This window comes from Gigantopelta aegis, chromosome 7 (genome assembly GCF_016097555.1).
Source record: "Gigantopelta aegis isolate Gae_Host chromosome 7, Gae_host_genome, whole genome shotgun sequence".
NCBI classification, from domain to species: domain Eukaryota; kingdom Metazoa; phylum Mollusca; class Gastropoda; order Neomphalida; family Peltospiridae; genus Gigantopelta; species Gigantopelta aegis.
Genome location: NC_054705.1, coordinates 19065955 through 19086077, shown reverse-complemented (window position 1 = coordinate 19086077; position 20123 = coordinate 19065955). Strand labels below are relative to the sequence as shown.

The following is a 20123-nucleotide window of genomic DNA, read 5'->3' as shown; positions in this document are numbered from 1 at the left end:
TCAACAAAGGCCATGGTTTGTGCTATCCTGCCTGTGGGAAGCGCAAATAAAAGATCCCTTGCTGCCAATCGAAAGAGTAGCCCATGTAATGGCGACAGCGGGTTTCCTCTCAAAATCTGTGTGGTCCTTAACCATATGTCTGACGCCATATAACCGTAAATAAAATGTGTTGAGTGCGTCGTTAAATAAAACATTTCTTTCTTTTTCTTTGTTGTAACTAACTGAAGAGAATTTATTCACATTCGGGCCGTTCCACAGCGACGTAACAGCAACACAGGATATACTTTTACACTGGAAGACTTCGTAGATAAGCAAAATTATGTAAGTTACTGGCATGTGGCAGAAATATTACGCAACAAGTGCCTTTGTTTAATAATATCTGTAGTCTGTAACCGTAATGGTAGCGCCGACCATAAATCTGGTCGTTTGCTGTTCTTTCTTGATTTCAGTCTTGCAGAACACTTAGCGTCCGCGTAATTCGTAACAGGTAACGTTCTACAGCCGACTGGCAGTGTCACGCCCCGTTTCTGCCCGATCAAACGTATAATAAACGTCAGATATTTGGCAACCTTACCTCTCAGATGTATTAGGCAATCGCTGCATATTTGTTGTACGTTCATATAGTTCTCGTGATATTTTATAATGGAGAGGTAATATGCAACACCGTTTGCGTGCACGTGTGTTATCGCGGTTCTGGGAAGTGGCAGTCCTCATATAGAGTAAATACCTGAGCTGCGTTCAGCCAAACCGAGCAGAAAAACGTCCGGCAGAATGGTTTATGCGCTTTCACGGTTAAACCAAATGGCCACGTCGGGAACCAGTCAAATAGTTCGTGAACGTATGCCAGGCGTAAATTCAGTCAACCGCTTCTCACTCTCGCTAACGTTCACTAGACTGATTTTTACGCTATACAGTAAACCCGCCTTAAGTTCAGCCAGCAAACGTTTCGCTAACGTTCGCGAACTATTTGATTGGTTCCCGACGTGGCCATTTGGTTTAACGTGAGGCGCCTAAACCAGTATAGCAGACGTTTTTTCGCTCGGTCTGGTTGAACGCAGCCCGAATTACCACTTCGGAAACCTATAAAATAGTTCGCGAACGTTAGCGAAACGTTTGCTGGCTGAATTTGGGGCTGATTTTTGAGAGCAAACACATTTTAAAAAAACATATTTTTGTTTCTGCCTGGTGCAGATATATGTTGTTTTGAAAGTGTTAATTTTTTTTATCGTTCAGTTATTATGGCTTACATCATCACGTCTTGTGCCTACCTATTCATTGGCAAGTGCGCATGCAATAAACGGAGGAAATTATGCATACGTCTGCAAAACATAACACGTACATGTTCCAAATAAACGTCCAGTGACTGTTCGTCACAAATTATTCTTTAAAATGGTTTATATTAATCTCCGAACTGTTTTACTGCATATATTGGTAACAGACAGTTATTTCATCACCTTCTTTTTTCGGTACATAATACATTTATTTACTTTATATCGTATAAATAATTAGTTTAAAAAAAAAATTCGATGTCATGTTATTTATTTCGTAATTAATTAACAACTACGATCAATTATTCTCCTACCCAGAGCCGGTTTAAGGATCCGCGGGACCTGTAATACACATAACAGAGGGTCACCCTTCCCAGGAGTTTGCAACCCCCTCGGGGGGAGGGGGGCATGAACTGGGGAAAATGTACAACTCATCGCGGAGCCCCCTGCTCCTACCTTTAATTACCATTAGATTCCCCAAAATTTTGTTCAGACTCAAATCGTGAAAAAACACATCACAGTGACACACATTCCACATACGAGACTGTAACGATGTCACTGATATCGACTTCGCCGAGATCGCATAGGGCAAAATACAAGCAATTTTCTGCCGTCTGCCATTTTGCTTGTTTATGGACTATTCTACTTCCAAGAGCAGCGGTGGATCGATATGATGTAATCTAACAACGTCATGACTGTGATGACATGCGCTAATGTATAAAGCACTCATCATGATGTCAGATTAGTTACATCACAAAATTAGCAGGCATTCTCCCTCCACAAGGAGGCAAAATGGCCGATAGTGAAAAATTCCATGTGTTTTGTCCCAGGAGATATTAACAAAGTCGATATTGGTGATATGGTTTCAGTCTAACATGCGAAATCCACGTCAATGTAATGTTTTTTCTTCACAATTTATGTCTGGACAAAAAGTTGTAGGAGAGTCATTTATCGTAATTGTTAAAAATTTGGTTTGGACTTTAGGTCTCTAAAGCTTTATTTCATGCACTGGCTTTGGGGGGGAGGGGGACTAGGGGGCATGTGCCCCCCACTTTTCAGGCATTTTGCTTTATAATTGTGTAAAAGTCTGTAAATATACAACTGTGCCCCACCCCCACCCCCTCCCCCCCACCTTCCTATGCTGTCATGTTTTATATTTACTTTTTTTTAATGATTTTTCTATTTTCTATTTGTATCATACGTTCAGTGTCTTTTACAGAGACGAAAGAAAGACATGTTTTATTTAACTACGCACTCAACACATTTTATTTATGGTTATATGGTGTCAGATATGGCCCGCCCCCCCCCCCTAAATTTTTGCAACTGTTATAATTTTATTATATATTAATTTTCAACCCTTTCCAAACCTCCCCCAAAGTTCCCTTGACATTCCGCCTCATGTCACTGGGGCCCACCTAAATGGATTATCTGATCTGCCACTGACAACTACAATAAATTATTCTCCTTCTTTTATTTACTGTTACTCCGAAGTATGTAATGTAATTAATATGAAACCAGTGTGTTCTAATGGTGACTTTAAACAAAATCTTAAAATAATAATAATTTGACATCATCACGTTTGCTTTTATATCATAACATGTTATGACATTAGATTAAGTCATATCCTTTCAGCTGTCTTTGAGAGTATTCCATAAAAAGGCAAAATGGCAGCTGTCACAAAATTACCAGCTTTTTACCCTATTTGTGTCACAGTAAAAACATTTTCAAGATTTCTATGTGGACAAAATGTGGGTAAAATCTAATAAAAAGGTAGGAGAGCAATTTATCGTAGTTGTTAACAATGTGGTTCAGACTTTAATCTATTCAGTAATAATTTTTGTTCCAGCCAGAGCACCACGACTGGTATATCAAATGCTGTGGTATGTGTTATCTTGTCTGTGGGATGGTGCATATAAAAGATCCCTTGTTACTAATGGAAAGATGTAGCAGGTTTCCTCTCTAAGACTATATGTCAAAATGATCAAATGTTTGACATCCAATAGCCAATGATTAATAAATCAATGTGCTTTAGTGGTGTCAAACAAAATTTTCTCTCTCTCTCTCTCTCTCTCTCTCTCTCTCTCTCTCTCTCTCTCTCTCTCTCTCTCTCTCTCTCTCTCTCTCTCCCTCCCTCTCCCCCTCTTCTTTCTCTCTTCCTCTTGCTCTCTCCATTTCGCTCTAGCTCTCTCCCTCTCTCCCCTCTCTCTCTCTCTCTCTCTCTCTCTCTCTCTCTCTCTCTCTCTCTCTCTCTCTCTCTCTCTCTCTCTCTCTCTCTCTCTCTCTCTCTCTCTCTCCCCCCCTATTCTTTCTCTCTTCCTCTTGCTCTCCATTTCGCTCTAGCTCTCCCCCTCGCTATCTTTCTCTCAACCTCTTACCCCCCCCCCCCATCCCCTATCTCCCTTTTGCTTGTGTCTCCCTACCAAATTTAAAAATAGCCATTATGCTCTAGACACCAAATAACTCTAACTTAAAATGCACCGAGTTGTCAATAAGCAAACATTGCTTCCCTATGCTCTCCTTTTGTCTGACCAGGAGAGTGGTCACACTGCACTGCGGCATATCTGGGGCTGGTTCCGCTGGAAGTTTAAACTGAATAACATCCCTGTATTCTGATGTGATCTGCTTGACAAAAGCTCTCCTATTATCCTAATGACTTTGCCAGCATGATAGCACCAGATCGCGGTCTTTGATTACCCTTGCTATGGAGTGTTACCAACAGAAATGCATTACCGCTGCTTGCCACATCACCGGTTCATCAAGCCGTATGTGTCTCTATCAGAAAAGTCTGCTGCACACAAACAGCTATAGTCTCTGTGGTCCAGTGACGTAGCGAGGGGGCGGAGCAGTATGGGGGGTGGGGGAGGGGGGGGGGCATGCCAGTTGCTGGGTTCATAATCCTGTTCCAGGTTCATATTCTCATTAATGAGTTAATCAAACCTTTTTTTTTTTTTTTTTTTTTACTGTATTTTATTCTTTTTAACTTTGTACATATGTACATAGTGTTGGTTGGCACCCCCACTCCAATAGTGGGTTGCTCCAGTGGTCAAGTGATATCCTGTGTATGTTATAAGGCTGGTATCTAGATCGTATTCCATAATATCCAGTTTACATTTTATCATATGCCAGGTGCATATTACATGCAAAGTTCATATCACATACCATGTGCATAATAAAAAAATTATTAGCATAATTATCAGCTAGCGTGAGAATTATGCAACGGTACCATATGGAATTATTCATTCCATGCTGGTTGCATAAGCCCATGTCATGTTCATCATTCCATTATTGGTTCATAAATAATTCCATACTGGGTTGATATCCAATGCTGGGTTCATGATCCCATATACTTTGTTCATAATCCTATGTCAGGTTCATAATCCCATGCTGTGTTCATGATCTGGACATTCAGGGTTCATGATCTGGGTATGCTTGGTTCATATATGACTATATAGTCCTGTGCTTGGTTCATAATCCCATGCCAGTTCATAATCCCATGCCAGTTCATAATCCCTTGATGTTTGGTTCATAATCCCATGCCAGTTCATAATCCCATCCCAGTTCATAATTTCTTGATGCTTGGTTCATAATCCCATGCCAGTTCACAATCCCATGCCAGTTCATAATCCCATGCCAGTTCATAATCCCTTGATGCTTGGTTCATAATCCCATGCCAGTACATAATCCCATGCCAGTTTATAATCCATTGATGCTTGGTTCATAATCCCATGCCAGTTCATAATCCCTTGATGCTTGGTTCATAATCCCATGCCAGTTCATAATCTCATTAATGCTGTACACTGTATCAGACATGCTGATCAGTGCAAGCTGTTGTGAAATAACCAAAGATAAGAAAGGTATTTGATGTCAGAGAATAAAAATGTCTTAACGGACATAATAATTCTGTTAAGAAGTTTACATGGTTTTGAATACCATCCACGCAGTCAGTCCAATAGCCGATGATTAATTAATCAATGTGCTCTAGTTGTGTTGTTAAACAAAACATCTTTTAACTTTATTGTTGGTTTGTGCTCTACTTACATCCAGGTGTCTGAAAATTAAAAACTTGCGTACGCCATTTATGGGTTACGCAAAAAACAAGTTCAAGTAACACATTTCATATTTGCATAACCATGGCATGATGATTAATGGTCGAATGAAAACTAGGTCATGCACAACTAGACTATCGCATGTGATGCATGAACAAAACAATAATTTTTATTCATTTCATTGTCCCTGCACGTACTGTAACCTCACCCTGGTGCAGGGGTGTAACATTCTCTTTGAGAATGGCCAATACAGCACAAATTGAAAGAAAGAAGTGTTTTATTTAACGACGCACTCAACACATTTTATTTACGGTTATATGTCATCAGACATATGGTTAAGGACCACACAGATTTTTTTAGAGGAAACCCGCTGTCAACACATAGGCTACTCTTTTATGACAGGCAGCAAGGGATCTTTTATTTGCGCTTCCCACAGGCAGGATAGCACAAACCATGGCCTTTGTTGAACCAGTTATGGATCACTGGTCAGTGCAAGTGGTTTACACCTACCCATTGAGCCTTGCAGAGCACTCACTCAGGGTTTGGAGTCGGTATCTGGATTAAAAATCCCATGCCTCGACTGGGATCCGAACCCAATACCTACCAGCCTGTAGACCGATGGCCTGCCACGACGCCACCGAGGCCGGTGCACAAATTGAAGTTTAGAGTAAAAGTCAGTATCTGTCTGTGATATTTGTATATGCATTTTTGCACAGTTCTTTACACTGTTTTTATTTATATCTTGAATTTTTATATTGATGTTGATCATCACCGTATTCATTTCCATTACCATAGTTTGACACACAATAGCCGATGTATTTTTCGTGCTGGGGTGTCGTTAAACATTCATTCATTCATCTATCATTTCTTTGCAACTTATTTTTGTGCTTATATTCAAATTAAGGTTCAAGCACGCTATCCTGGGCACACACACCTCAGCTATCTGGGCTATATGTCCAGGACAGTGGGTTAGTTGTTAGTCGTTAGTGAGAGAGAAGAGGGCGTAGTGGTCTTACACCTACCCACTGAGTCGTTAAAACTACCTCTGGGTGGGAGCCGATATCAGGCTATAGTTATTATAATTAGCTGAGCCTGATCTATTCTGAAGCTTCTAAGTGTGATTAAACATTCCTTTCTTCTTTTTTTTGCAGGTATGTGAAATAATGCTGCTGTTTATACCAAAGACTGTTAGAATGATCGTTAGCACATCAAAGAAGACTGGCCTGCCACAGGTGAGATGTTTCTCCTAATTAGTACCTTTCTCTCTCCGTGTGGGCACAGGTGGAGTTCTGTTGCATCTGAATCCAAAGGGATTCTACACCAGCATTCCCTATGTCATTATACCACTTATGTGTAGAAGTTATAGAAGGAAGGAACTGTTTTATTTAACGATGCACTCAACACATGGTTAAGGATCACACAGATATTAAGCGAGGAAACCTGCTGTCACCACTTCTTGGGCTACTCTTTTCGATTAGCAGCAAGAGATCTTTTATATGCACCATCCCACAGACAGGGTAGTACATACCACGGCCTTTCATGCACCAGCTGTGGGGCACTGGCTGGAACGAGAAATAGCCCAATGGGTCCACTGACGGGGATCGATCCTAGACCAACTGTGCATCAAGCGAGCGCTTTACCACTGGGCTACGTCCCGCACCAGAAGCTATAGAAGGAAGGAACTGTCTTATTTAACAATGCACTCAACACATTTTATTTACAATTATATGGTGTCGGACATATGGTTAAGGACCGTACAGATATCGAGAGAGAAAACCTGCTGTTGCCACTTCATCGGCTACTCTTTTTTTCGATTAGCAGCAAGTTTTATTTTTTTTATGCACCATCCCACAGAACATATGGTTAATGACCACACAGATATTGAGAGAGAAAACCTGCTGTTACTCTTTTTCATTAGCAGCAAGGGATCTTTTATATGCATCATCCGACAGACATGATAATACATACCACAGCCTTTGTTACACCAATTGTGGAGCACTGGTTGGAGCGAGAAATAACCCAATGGGCCCACTGATGGGGATCGATCCTAGATCGATCGCACATCATACAAGCGTTGTAGCACTGAGCTATACGTCATGCCCCAGAAGCTATAGGTGTGGGAAGATGACAGCAACTGGGTAGCATGTGTGTACTGTGCCTCATAATTTTTGGTCACCTTTGTATATAAACCCCTCCAAATTGTGCCTTGGTGGCGCAGTGGTTAAGCTATTGGACTATAGGCTGGTAGGTACAAGGTTCGCAACCGGGTGCCAGCTCCAACCCAGAACAAATTCTTAATGGCTCAGTGGGTAGGTGTAAGGCCACTACACCCTCATCTCTCTCACTAACCACTAACCAACAAACAACTAACCCACTGTCCTGGACAGACAGCCCAGGTAGCTGAGGTGTGTGTACCCAGGACAGTGTGCTTGAACCTTAATAGGTTATTAGCACGAAAATAAGTTGAAAAGAAATGCTTGTGCTCCTCCACTGGGAGGTGCATGGGGGAGGGGCAGACCTATTGGCCCCTATTAGAACCAACTCCTTGGGAAGCTTAAAGATTCATGTATGTACTGATCCTCTTAGGGGGCAGAACGTAGCCCAGTGGTAAAGCGCTCGCTCGATGCACGGTCGGTCTGGGATCATTCCCTCTCGGTGGGCCCTTTGGGCTATTTCTCATTCCAGCCAATGCACCACGACTGGTATATCACAGGCCGTGGTATGTACTACCCTGTCTGTGGGATGGTGCATATAAAAGATCCCTTGCTGCTAATTGAAAAAGAGTAGCCCATGAAGTGGCGACAGCGGGTTTCCTCTCTTAATATCTGTGTGGTCTTTAACCATATGTCTGACGCCATATAACCATAAACAAAATGTGTTGAGTGCGTCGTTAAATAGAACATTTCTTTCTTTCTGATCCTCTTAAAACATTCTATGGTTGTTCTGTCTGAAACTTACTATCTTGCCTGATAAAGTAATTTTCTTTAACATTAATCATTTAAAGTTTATTTTTGGAATGCATATATATATAAACAATATAAATGCATCTGACACTCCAAGGATAAAAATAATTTCAAATTTTACTAAGAGATAAGCAAATGCTTTAAGTGTGTAAATCAGTAAAGCTTGTTTTATTTAACGACGCCACTAGAGCACATTTATTTTTTTATCTTATCATCGGCTATTGGACTTCAAACATATGGTCATTCTGACACTGTTTTTTAGGGGAAACCTGCTGTTGCCACATAGGCTACTCTTTTCTGACAAGCAGCAAGGGATCTTTTATTTGCGCTTCCCACAGGCAGGATAGCACAAACCATGGCTTTTGTTGAACCAGTTATGGATCACTGGTCAGTGCAAGTGGTTTACACCTACCCACTGAGCCTTACGGAGTACTCACTCAGGGTTTGGAGTCGGTAGTGTGTGGATCAGATGAAGTGTCCTGAAGAAGAAGTTTGTTTTGTTTAATGACACCACTAGAGCACATTGATTTATAAATCATAGATCTATTGATGTTTTAAATATGTAACCTCCCTGAAATGGCTGCAAAATGATATTTCAGAGCCTCTAGATTTCAAAATTTTCTTCATTCCAAGAATTCATCTGCACCACCACCCCCCCCCCCCCCAAAAAAAAAAAACCCCAAACAAAACAACAACAAAATCCAAGCTAGGGTCCTCAGATGGAAATTCAACAAAGAAATATTGCACAAAGGCTCAATGTTAAATTATGTTAACTAAGAATGTGCTATGCAGTAATAGTAACCTATGCGGTGACAGGTTACTTGTCTATAGATAATCCATTGATGTCTTTCCTGGAGAAACAGGTCCTAAAGGCCAAATTGCTTGCCCAGGACAGCATGCTTGAACCATAATTGGTGCTAAGGATGGAAATAAATCACCACCAGCATCAATAAAAATGGATCTATAATTTTATTACGGAGAATAATTCATTATTTAACTCATTAACCCCGACATTCCCATTTAGACTGGTCCGGATCAATAAGTTAGCCCGATCAATGATGAAAATAAGGGTATGGTAGTGCGGTGGGCAAGTTAGTGATTTATTACTTCAGTCTGTTGTTTCTGCAGCCAGATCTGATGAAGTGCACAACAAGTGCAATAAATGCAATTCTCATTAGTAATAAACATCGTTTGTATCTTTGAAGTTACTCGTGTAAACAGATATAATCTGTATATTGCCTATAACATTGCTCTTGTACGGAAGGGAAAATGGGTTACTATGATGTATTAGGGTATCTATAGTATAAAATTTTACCTGTGCAAATATATAGTTAAAGCCAACAAAAAAAAAAAAAAAAAAAAAGGCTGGGAAAACAAATAGGGTATGGGTATAATATGTAGGTAAGAAAAACATTTTATTTTGGAAATTTATTTTATATGGAAAAGACCCGCCTCAGTGGCATCGTGGTTAGGCCATCGGTCTACAGGCTGGTAGGTACTGGGTTCGGATCCCAGTCGAGGCATGGGATTTTTAATCCAGATACCGACTCCAAACTCTGAGTGAGTGCTCCACAAGACTCAATGGGTAGGTGTAAACCACTTGCTCCGACCACTGATCCATAACTGGGTTCAACAAAGGCCATGGTTTGTGCTATCCTGCCTGTGGGAAGTGCAAATAAAAGATCCCTTGCTGCCTGTTGTAAAAGAGTAGCCTATGTGGCGACAGCGGGTTTCCTCTAAAAAACAGTGTCAGAATGACCATATGTTTGATGTCCAATAGCCGATGATAAGACAAAAAATCAATGTGCTCTAGTGGTGTCGTTAAAAAACGAACTTTAACTTTATATGGAAAATGTATAACCAGAGCTCGCTATGGGTGAGCAAAATATTTTGCCAAATTGTCTATTAAACTTTAAAAATTGCAGAAATCGACAGATATTTTCTTTAAAATGTCAATTATTATATGAAATTATTTTGCCAAATTAAAATACAATTCGCCAACTGCTTTTAAAATTCACAAGTGCCAGAGTAAGCCCTGCATAAATACTTACACTAAAGTGATTGACTTGTATCATTTTCTTGGAAATCATTTGTAAAAAAAAAAAACATTTATGTTTGAAGGTTAAGATTAGAGTCAGTCAGGTAATGGGAAACAGTATTTTATGTTAAAACGTCTATCAACCTACCCACACATCCATGCATCCATGCATCCATCCATGCATCCATCCATGCATCCATCCATGCATCCATCCATCCATCCATCCATCCATCCATCTAACCATCCATCCATCCATGCATCCAATCATCCATCCATCCATCCATCCATCCATCCATCCATCCACACATTCATGCATGCATCCATCCATCCATCCATCCATCCATCCATCCATCCATCCAATCATCCGTCCGTCCATCCATCCATCCATCCGTCCATCCGTTCATCCATCCGTCCATGCATCCATCCAATCATCCGTCCATCCATCCATCCATCCGTCCATCCATCCATCCATCCATCCATCCATCCATCCATGCATCCATCCATCCATCCATCCATCCATCCATCCATCCATCCATCCATGCATCCATGCATCCAATCATCTGTCCATCCATGCACCCATCCATCCATCCATCCATGCATCCATGCATCTATCCGTCCATCCATCCATCAATCCATCCATCCATCCATCCATCCATCCTTGCATCCATCCTTGCATCCATCCATCCATCCATCCATCCATCCTTGCATCCATTCATCCATCCATCCATCCATACATCCATCCATCTATCCATCCTCGTGCTGTTTTGAATAAACATTGCCTCCCTCTCTTCCTCCCTCCTCCGTTCATTCACATTTCGACAGCCATGTTGGTGAACTTGTAGAAGTTGTTTTTTCCCATCCTTGCACTGTTTTCAATAAACCTCCCTTAATTTCTTCCTATCTCCCACCCTCCTCCCTTCCTTCCTTCATACTTCGACAACCATGTTGGTGATCTTTTGCGTGTTTGAAACCATAAAGGGATATGAACATGTTAAAAACCTAGCCAAGCCAAGGTGATCTTGTAGAACCCGTTTTGCCCTTCCTCGTGCTGTTTAGAATAAACCTCCCTCCCTCCTTCCGTCCCTTCCGTCCTCCTTTCCTCTCTCCCACCCTCCCTCTCTCCTTTCCTCCTTCCTCCGTTCATTCACACTTAGACAATCATGTTGGTGATCTTGTAGAAGTGTAGATGAACCCGTTTTTCCTTTCCTCGCGCTGTTTTCAAAAAACCTCTCTTCCTCCATCCCTCCTTTCCTCCCTTTCTCCTTTCCTCCCTCCCTTCCTCTCTCCCTCCCTTCATCCCTCCTTTCCTCCATTCATTCACATTTCGACAGCCATATTGGTGAACTTGTAGAAGTGTAGATGAACCTGTTTTGCCCTTCCTCGCGCTGTTTAGAATAAACCTCCATCCCTCCTTCCTTCCCTTTCTTCCTCATTCCCTCCCTTCCACCATCCTTTTCTCCGTTCATTCACAGTTCGACAGCCATATTGGTGAACTTGTAGAAGTGTAGATGAACCTGTTTTGCCCTTCCTCACGCTGTTTAGAATAAACCTCCATCCCTCCTTCCTTCCCTTCATTCCTCCTTCCCTCCCTTCCTTCCTCCTTCCCTCCCTTCCTCCCTCCTTTTGTCCATTCATTCATATTTCGACAGCCATATTGGTGAACTTGTAGAAGTGTAGATGAACCTGTTTTGTCCTTCCTCACGCTGTTTAGAATAAACCTCCATCCCTCCTTCCTTCCCTTCCTTCCTCCTTCCTTCCCTTCCTCCTTTCCTCCATTCATTCACATTTCGACAGCCATATTGGTGAACTTGTAGAAGTGTAGATGAACCCGTTTTGCCCTTCCTCGTGCTGTTTTGAATAAATAGGAAAACAAACAGCGTGAAATATTCAGCAGGCATTGTGAGCTAATTGCGTCTCGGATCTCGTCAATAATGGATCAGCCAAAGTGGAAGTCTTTGCGAGAGCAGTCCAGGCAGGGATGTGCGTGCCTGGTCATTATATACATCCAAATGTTAGGCCATCATCTTACAGGGTGTGCACCACCAAATCAATTCCCACAGACAACTATAGTAACTATATATGTGGCTGAAGCTTCAACGTTTCAGTCAACATATATCAGGACTCACGCTGGAACAAATTTTGGTTTAGCCAATTTTCAGATATGTACATGTATGTCAAGTATTTGGTTGAAAATTATTGAAATGTGGTTGATTTAAGAAATATTTTATTAGCCAAAAACTTAATGTTGTAGCCACTTTGAATACAAATTAGCAATTGGCTAAGTTGGTCATACAGAGGGTGAGCCCTGATACACACCGAGGCGGGACATAGCCCAGTGGTAAAGCACTCATCTGATGCATGATTAGTCTAGGATCGATCCCTGTCTGTGGGCCTATTATATTGGGATATTTCTCGTTCCAGCCTGTTCCCCTCATCTGGCCTATCAAAGGTCTTGTTATGTGCTGTCCTGCATATAAAAGATCCCTTGCTGCTAATGAAAGAATGTAGTGGGTATCATTGGAGTACTACATGTCAGAATTAACAACTGGTATATCAAAGGCTGTGGTATCATACTATGTGCTGTCCTGTCTATGGGATGTGCTGTCCTGCATATAAAAGATCCCTTGCTGCTAATGAAAGAATGTAGTGGGTATCATTGGAGTACTACATGTCAGAATTAACAACTGGTATATCAAAGGCTGTGGTATCATACTATGTGCTGTCCTGTCTATGGGATGTGCTGTCCTGCATATAAAAGATCCCTTGCTGCTAATGAAAGAATGTAGTGGGTATCATTGGAGTACTACATGTTAGAATTAACAACTGGTATATCAAAGGCTGTGGTATCATACTATGTGCTGTCCTGTCTATGGGATGTGCTGTCCTGCATATAAAAGATCCCTTGCTGCTAATGAAAGAATGTAGTGGGTATCATTGGAGTACTACATGTCAGAATTAACAACTGGTATATCAAAGGCTGTGGTATCATACTATGTGCTGTCCTGTCTATGGGATGTGCTGTCCTGTCTATGGGATGGTGCATTTAAAGATCCCTTACTACTAATGGAAGTATGCAGCAGGTTTACTTTCTTAGACTACCTAGCTACATGTATATGTCAAAATAACCAAATGTTTGACATCTAATAGCTAATGACTAATAAAACAATGTGCTCTAGTGCTGTTAAATGAAACAAACTTTCAACATGCACACTATGTATAAATACTACAACATCTAACCCCGACTGGTAATGTTAATCAGAAAAAGTGGCTTTAAAGGCATACGGTCCGGATTTAAGGACCTTATTTCTCTAAAAATGGATAATAAATAAAAATTACATTAATTGTTGGAAACCAAATCTAGCTATCACATCACCTTAACTGAACCATGATGGAATGAAATCCATGTCAACCCTCTCTGCAAGGTTAGTTTTTCAATTATGGACCATAGCCATAATTCAATTATTTTTACAAAATATCATTTAATAAATGTAGTATGGTGGTTATAAAGATGGTTAAATGAAGTACATTTAGGGACAAGTCAAATTATTTTTGTTCAGGTAATACTTTGTTAGACCATTAGATAGGTCAGTGGTCTGTGACAATATGCCTTTAATCAGAAAAAGTGGCTTTAAGCTAGAGAATAAGTTAACTGGAAGCACGTTAGTTAGGTGCAGGATTTAGCTCAGTCAGTTGAGTGCTCATTTGAGATGCTTGCTGCACAGGATCGAACCACCTTGTTGGATCCATTCAACTGATTGTTTTTTTTCACATTCCAACCAGTGCTCCACAACTGAACAAAGGCCGTGTTATGTGCTTTCCTGTGGGAAAATGTAGCGGGTTTCCTCTGATGACTACGGGTCAGAATTACAATCCCTATCCGTGTCATTAAACAAAAGAAAACAAACTATACCTTAGTTCTGCACATTTGTAGTAGGACCCTGCACATTTCAAGCATATAGTAGGCGGAACACTGATCACAAACTAGTTGTTGAACATTAGATTACAGGAATTTACTGGCCAGATAAAACAACATTTAAGACAGTAAGTCAGTCACATATCTTACCAATGGTAGGCCTTAGGTATTTAATGCATCATCCAAAGTTATGAGCACTTTGAACTTTGACACCGATGATACTTGGTATGGTATACTACCCAAAGAAGTTAGTATACTGCATTCTTCTGAAAACTAGACTTTTTCGAATGACAGGTTTCATTGCCTGTCGTTCGTACAATTTTTGTTAAATTGCATAACACATTTTTCACTTTGGGGCAGGACATAGCCCAGTGGTAAAGTGCTTGCCTGATGTACGGTCGGTCTGGGATTGATCCCCGTTGGTGGCCCATTGGGCTATTTCTCATTCCAGCCAGTGCACCACGACTGGCATATCAAAGGCTGTGGTCAGTTTGGGATCGATTCCTGTCGGTGGGTCCATTGAGCTACTTCTCGTTCCAGCCAGTGTAACACAACTGGTATATCAAAGGCCGTGGTATATGCTGTCCTGTCTGTGGGATGGTGCATATAAAAGATCCCTTGCTACTAATGGAAAAATGTAGCGAATTTCCTTTCTAAGACTATATGTCAAAATTACCAAATGTTTGACATCCAATAGCCGATGATTAATAAATGAATGAATGTGCTCTAGCGGTGTCATTAATCAAAACAAAAACGTTTTGCTTTTCTTTCTTTCTTTTTCACTTGCGCGTTAAATTTAGGATATCATACATGTACATGTACAGGTATATAGATTGTTATAACAGATTAGGTAAGGCTTGAAATTGACAGTGGCAGGTAGCAAATGCCACACAAAATATAGATAATAATTTTGACAAACAGCTTTTAATGTTTTGCACTTATTTTTGACAACATTCCAGATATATCCAGAAGTCCTAAAAGTTTTATGAGTGATACAATAGAAATAAAATATACAGTAAACTGACCAGCCACAGAACCAAATGTTTCACATCAAATAGCTGGTGATTATCAGTGGGCTGAACTTACGAAGCCTGTTGTTTCTTAAATGCAGGTGTTTAAGCATTCAGTGGGCCGAACTTATGAAGCCTGTTGTTTCTTAAATGCAGGTGTTTAAGCATTCAGTGGGCTGAACTTATGAAGCCTGTTGTTTCTAAATGCAGGTGTTTAAGCATTCAGTGGGCCGAACTTATGAAGCCTATTTTTTCTTAAATGCAGGTGTTTAAGCATTCAATGGGCTGAACTTATGAAGCCTGTTGTTTCTTAAATGCAGGTGTTTAAGCCTTCAATGGGCCAAACTTATGAAGCCTATTTTTTCTTAAATGCAGATGTTTAAGCATTCAATGGGCTGAACTTATGAAGCCTGTTGTTTCTAAATGCAGGTGTTTAAGCCTTCAATGGGCTGAACTTATGAAGCCTGTTGTTTCTAAATGCAGGTGTTTAAGCATTCAATGGGCTGAACTTATGAAGCCTGTTGTTTCTTAAATGTAGGTGTTTAAGCCTTCAATGGGCTGAACTTATGAAGCCTGTTGTTTCTTAAATGTAGGTGTTTAAGCCTTCAATGGGCTGAACTTATGAAGCCTGTTGTTTCTAAATGCAGGTGTTTAAGCATTCAATGGGCTGAACTTATGAAGCTGTGTTTCTTAAATGCAGGTGTTTAAACATTCAATGGGCTGAACTTATGAAGCCTGTTGTTTCTAAATGCAGGTGTTTAAGCATTCCATGGGCTAAACTTATGAAGCTGTGTTTCTTAAATGCAGGTGTTTAAGCATTCCATGGGCTAAACTTGTGAAGCTGTGTTTCTTAAATGCAGGTGTTTAAGCATTCAGTGGGCCGAACTTATGAAGCCTATTTTTTCTTAAATGCAGGTGTTTAAGCATTCAGTGGGCTGAATTTATAAATCCTGTTTTTCTTAAATGCATCCCAATGTTTAAGCATTCTAATGAGATAAAAAGGCTTTGTATATATTCGGCCCAATGTGATCTAGTGTTGTACTTAAAGGCATATTGTCACAGATCACTGACCTATTTACTGGTCTAACAAAGTATTACCGGAACAAAAATAATTTGATTTGTTCCTAAATGTACTTTATTCAACCATATTCATAACCACCATACTCCATTTATTAATGATATTTTGTAAAAATAATTGAATTATGGCAATGGTCCATAATTCAAAAACTAAAATTGCCGAGAGGGTTGACATGGATTTCACTCCATCATGGTTCAGTTAAGGTGATGCAATAGCTAGATTTGGTTTCCAACAATTAATGTAATTTTTATTTATTATCCATTTTTTGAGAAATAAGGTTCTTAAATCCGTGACAGTATGCCTTTAAAAAAAATTTTGTGTACTGGTAGATACTAGATAGGCTATATTAGCTTCCTGTTGGAATTTAGTGTTCAACACTGCAGCATATAGGATTCTATTTTTAGACTGATCACTGGCCACATGATAATTATAATGAATCAATACCCAGTGATGTTGTGAACAAGATACGAGCACACGCAGATTGAAAGAGTGTTGAAAATTGACAGAAAACCATCAGGAAGCGAGAAAGCGAAGCAGGGGTGCAGAAATGGAAAATATTTCACTAACCCGCCGGACCAGAACCAACTAAAATTTACTAGCCCGGCAGACTTTCGACTTTCTGCTAGTCCGTTAGAATATATTATTGTTCAACTTCAAATGGTATATATATATATTTTTTTTTTTTTTTTTTTTTTTTTTTTTAATGACAAAAAATTAAGGACACTTAGTAAGTGATCAACATTATATATATAGCAAACGAAAACAAGACCCAAACCTTGACTGACAAATCAATAAATTTTTAAAGACTGGTAAATACTAAGTTTTTCCACATTTCTTTTATATAGATTTACAAAATTCGAGTGACATCCTGAAAGTGTTTAACAGAACAATCTATTCAGAGCACATCGCAGATTCAATGCAAAAACAAAATATGTACAGAACAAATTAAATTAGTCAGTCAGAAAAAGACAGATCGCCCATCGGACTGGTAGCTGTATTTTTTAACTCGTCCATCAGAATTTTACTCGCATTTTGCGACCGGGCGAGTACTTTCTGCAGCCCTGGAAAGGAATCTGAAATGAGCTAACACATTTTGTATATACTGACAAAAAGAAATATGGGAAATACTTGGTCTTATAGATCAAATTTAGTTTTTGTTAAACGACACCATTAGAGCACATTGATTTATTAATCATTGGCTATTGCCAAAGTTTGTTTTAAAGTTTGTTTTCTTTAATGACACCACTAGAGCACATTGATTTATTAATCATCAGCTATTGGATGTGAAACATTTGGTTATTTTAACATATAGTTTAAGAAAGGAAATAAGGTACATTTTCCCATTAGTATCAAGGGATCTCTTATATGCACCATCCAGAGCTCGCGCTGTCGGTAGCCAAATTTACAAAAAATGGCTAATAAAATTTACAAGTGGCTAATTTTTTGGCTACAGGTATTTTTGATCCAGAGTGAGCCCAGACCATCCCAAAGACAGGATTGCACATACCACAGACTTTAATATACCAGTCTTGGTGCACTGGCTGGAGCGAAAAATAGCCCAGTGGACCCACCGACAGGGATCGATCCCAGACTGACCGTGCATCCAGTGAGTGCTTCATACCACTGGGCTATGTCTCACATCTGATCTATAATATAATACACAAGTCCTTTTTAACAGTTTCCAATCATTCTGATAGCTTCTCATTTTATGATCTGCACTGCTGACAGTCTTCTTTGTACTTACTGTATATTGCCGTGTATTAGCCGACTTTTGAAGTCTAGAAACACTTTCCAAAAGAAGAGAGTCGGCTTATACACGGAGGCAACAAATTGGAGCATAAAATTCCGATCGAAAATACTCCCGACCGTGACTTGTAAATTTTGATCAGACCTTTAGCCTTTCACAGAGTATATATGTAACAATAATTTGTGCACAGTATAAATAAAACACCCCATCATGCAATATTATGCAGTTTTTTTGTTCTTGTATGCATTATAAGTTTGATGAATAATAATTTTTTTTTACTTGTTTTGTTGTCATTTCAATGGTAAAAACATATTCTTTCCAACTGTCCGCCATCTTTGTTTGACCTGTGCTGGGACCATTTTTTCATATAGCAATTTTAAGATACAAAACGGTGTTTTTTCTTCAAACAAGTATTATATTTCTAATATTATTGTTTTGTTGGGTGGGTGCATTAAACTGTAAAGTAATGTCATAAATAAATTAAGCTCATTATTAACATTACCGACTGGAAAAACATAACATGAATTTCAGGACGATAATTACTCCCACTATTGTCACATGACCATACTATATACAGTGAACAGCTGCAGTCACGGACCGCATGATCTTTTGTTTCTGTGTGTGTGGTGGGGGATTAAACATGCCTCAATAATTTTACTTTTTGCTGTCCAGTGAATAAATTAATTACTTGTGTGCAGTGATATGTTGTTACAGCTTGAATTAGTTATTTTTCTGTTATGCTTTATCAGTTCTAAATTATTTTTCATGGCATGGTAGATGTTAGCATTGCCGCATTGATTGCGATCGCGATTACCGTGTTTGTAATAATTAAAGGGAAAACAAATATAATGAACAAGAAAAGCACATGTCTATTTGTTGACAGTATTATTGAAATCGACATACAGCTGGACAAAAGATGACTTCGGCTTATACACAAGGCCGATGATTTTGTACTAGATATTTTGGGTCAAAGTAAGAGGTCGGCTTATCCAAGGAGTTGGCTAATACACGGCAATATATGATATATGGTACTCAATGCAGGGCTACGTGTGTAGCTCTGCCACTCGCTAAATTCACCAATTGCGAATTTTAAAAACAAATGACGAATTTTATTTTAATTTGGCAAAAACATTACATGTAATAATTGATATTTTGTTAGAAAATAACACAGTTTCTGCTATTTTTGAAGTTTTATAGATAATTTGGCGAAATTGTTTACTGACTCGGAGCTAGCCCTGTATTCAGTTCCAATCAACTACGTACTGTACACGTACACATCACGCTAAATATTGTGTACAAAGATGAATTTGATAACTACAACCTCAAAGAACACTCATATCTTTGTCATTTAATATAGAAGTAGTTATATTTACACAGTGAAAGGCCACCACACCCAATCTAAACGTCCCCATGCTAAGCATCTTTATAAAATACACAGAGGTAATATTAGCTCCTAACACTGTGGATGCATAGTTTGCTTGTAATCTCTGTTTGCTGCAACTATCAGGGTTTCTGCCATAGGATAAAATGGGTATGGCACCATACCCAATTTTGTTTTACAGAATTTTATGTTTTTAAGTTGACAACATTAACGACTCTTATCATTACTGTATGATTTTCTTAACCCTAACCCTAAACCTAACCCATTTTCTTTCTAGGGGAGGTCTCCCATACCCCCTGTTTACATTGTGAATATAAAAAAAAACATTTCTGTTAGAAACACTGACTATTTATGTGATCCCTTATTTTTTCCATTAGTAAACTATGGCTATTTGCATATGGTTATTTAACACTTGGGAAGGTGGAGAGAGAGAGGGGGAGGGAGAGAGGGAGGGAGACTACACACACAAACATACATGTAGAAACTGATATATAGGGAGGGGGAGAAAGAGCCAGCTACACAGATAAAAGGAGAGAGGCAGAGAGAGAGAGAGAGGCAGAGAGAGAGAGAGGCAGAGAGAGAGAGGCAGAGAGAGAGAGAGAGGCAGAGAGAGAGAGAGAAAGGCAGAGAGAGAGAGAGAGGCAGAGAGAGAGAGAAAGGCAGAGAGAGAGAGATAGAG

The 20123-nt window shown here is 39.6% G+C and overlaps 1 protein-coding gene across 8 annotated transcripts in view; it reads left to right on the top strand.

Moving 5' to 3' along the window:
- Positions 1-20123, top strand: part of LOC121376917 (potassium voltage-gated channel protein Shaw-like) — a 238419-nt gene that overhangs the window by 79817 nt on the left and 138479 nt on the right. For 7 of the 8 annotated variants that reach the window (XM_041504720.1, XM_041504719.1, XM_041504716.1 and 4 more), the window contains exon 2: positions 6466-6546. The gene's annotated coding sequence lies outside the window, so the exon portion shown is untranslated. Of the gene's footprint in view, positions 1-2064; positions 2163-6465; positions 6547-20123 lie in introns of those variants that run through there. The other variant, XM_041504715.1, reaches the window with a different exon arrangement.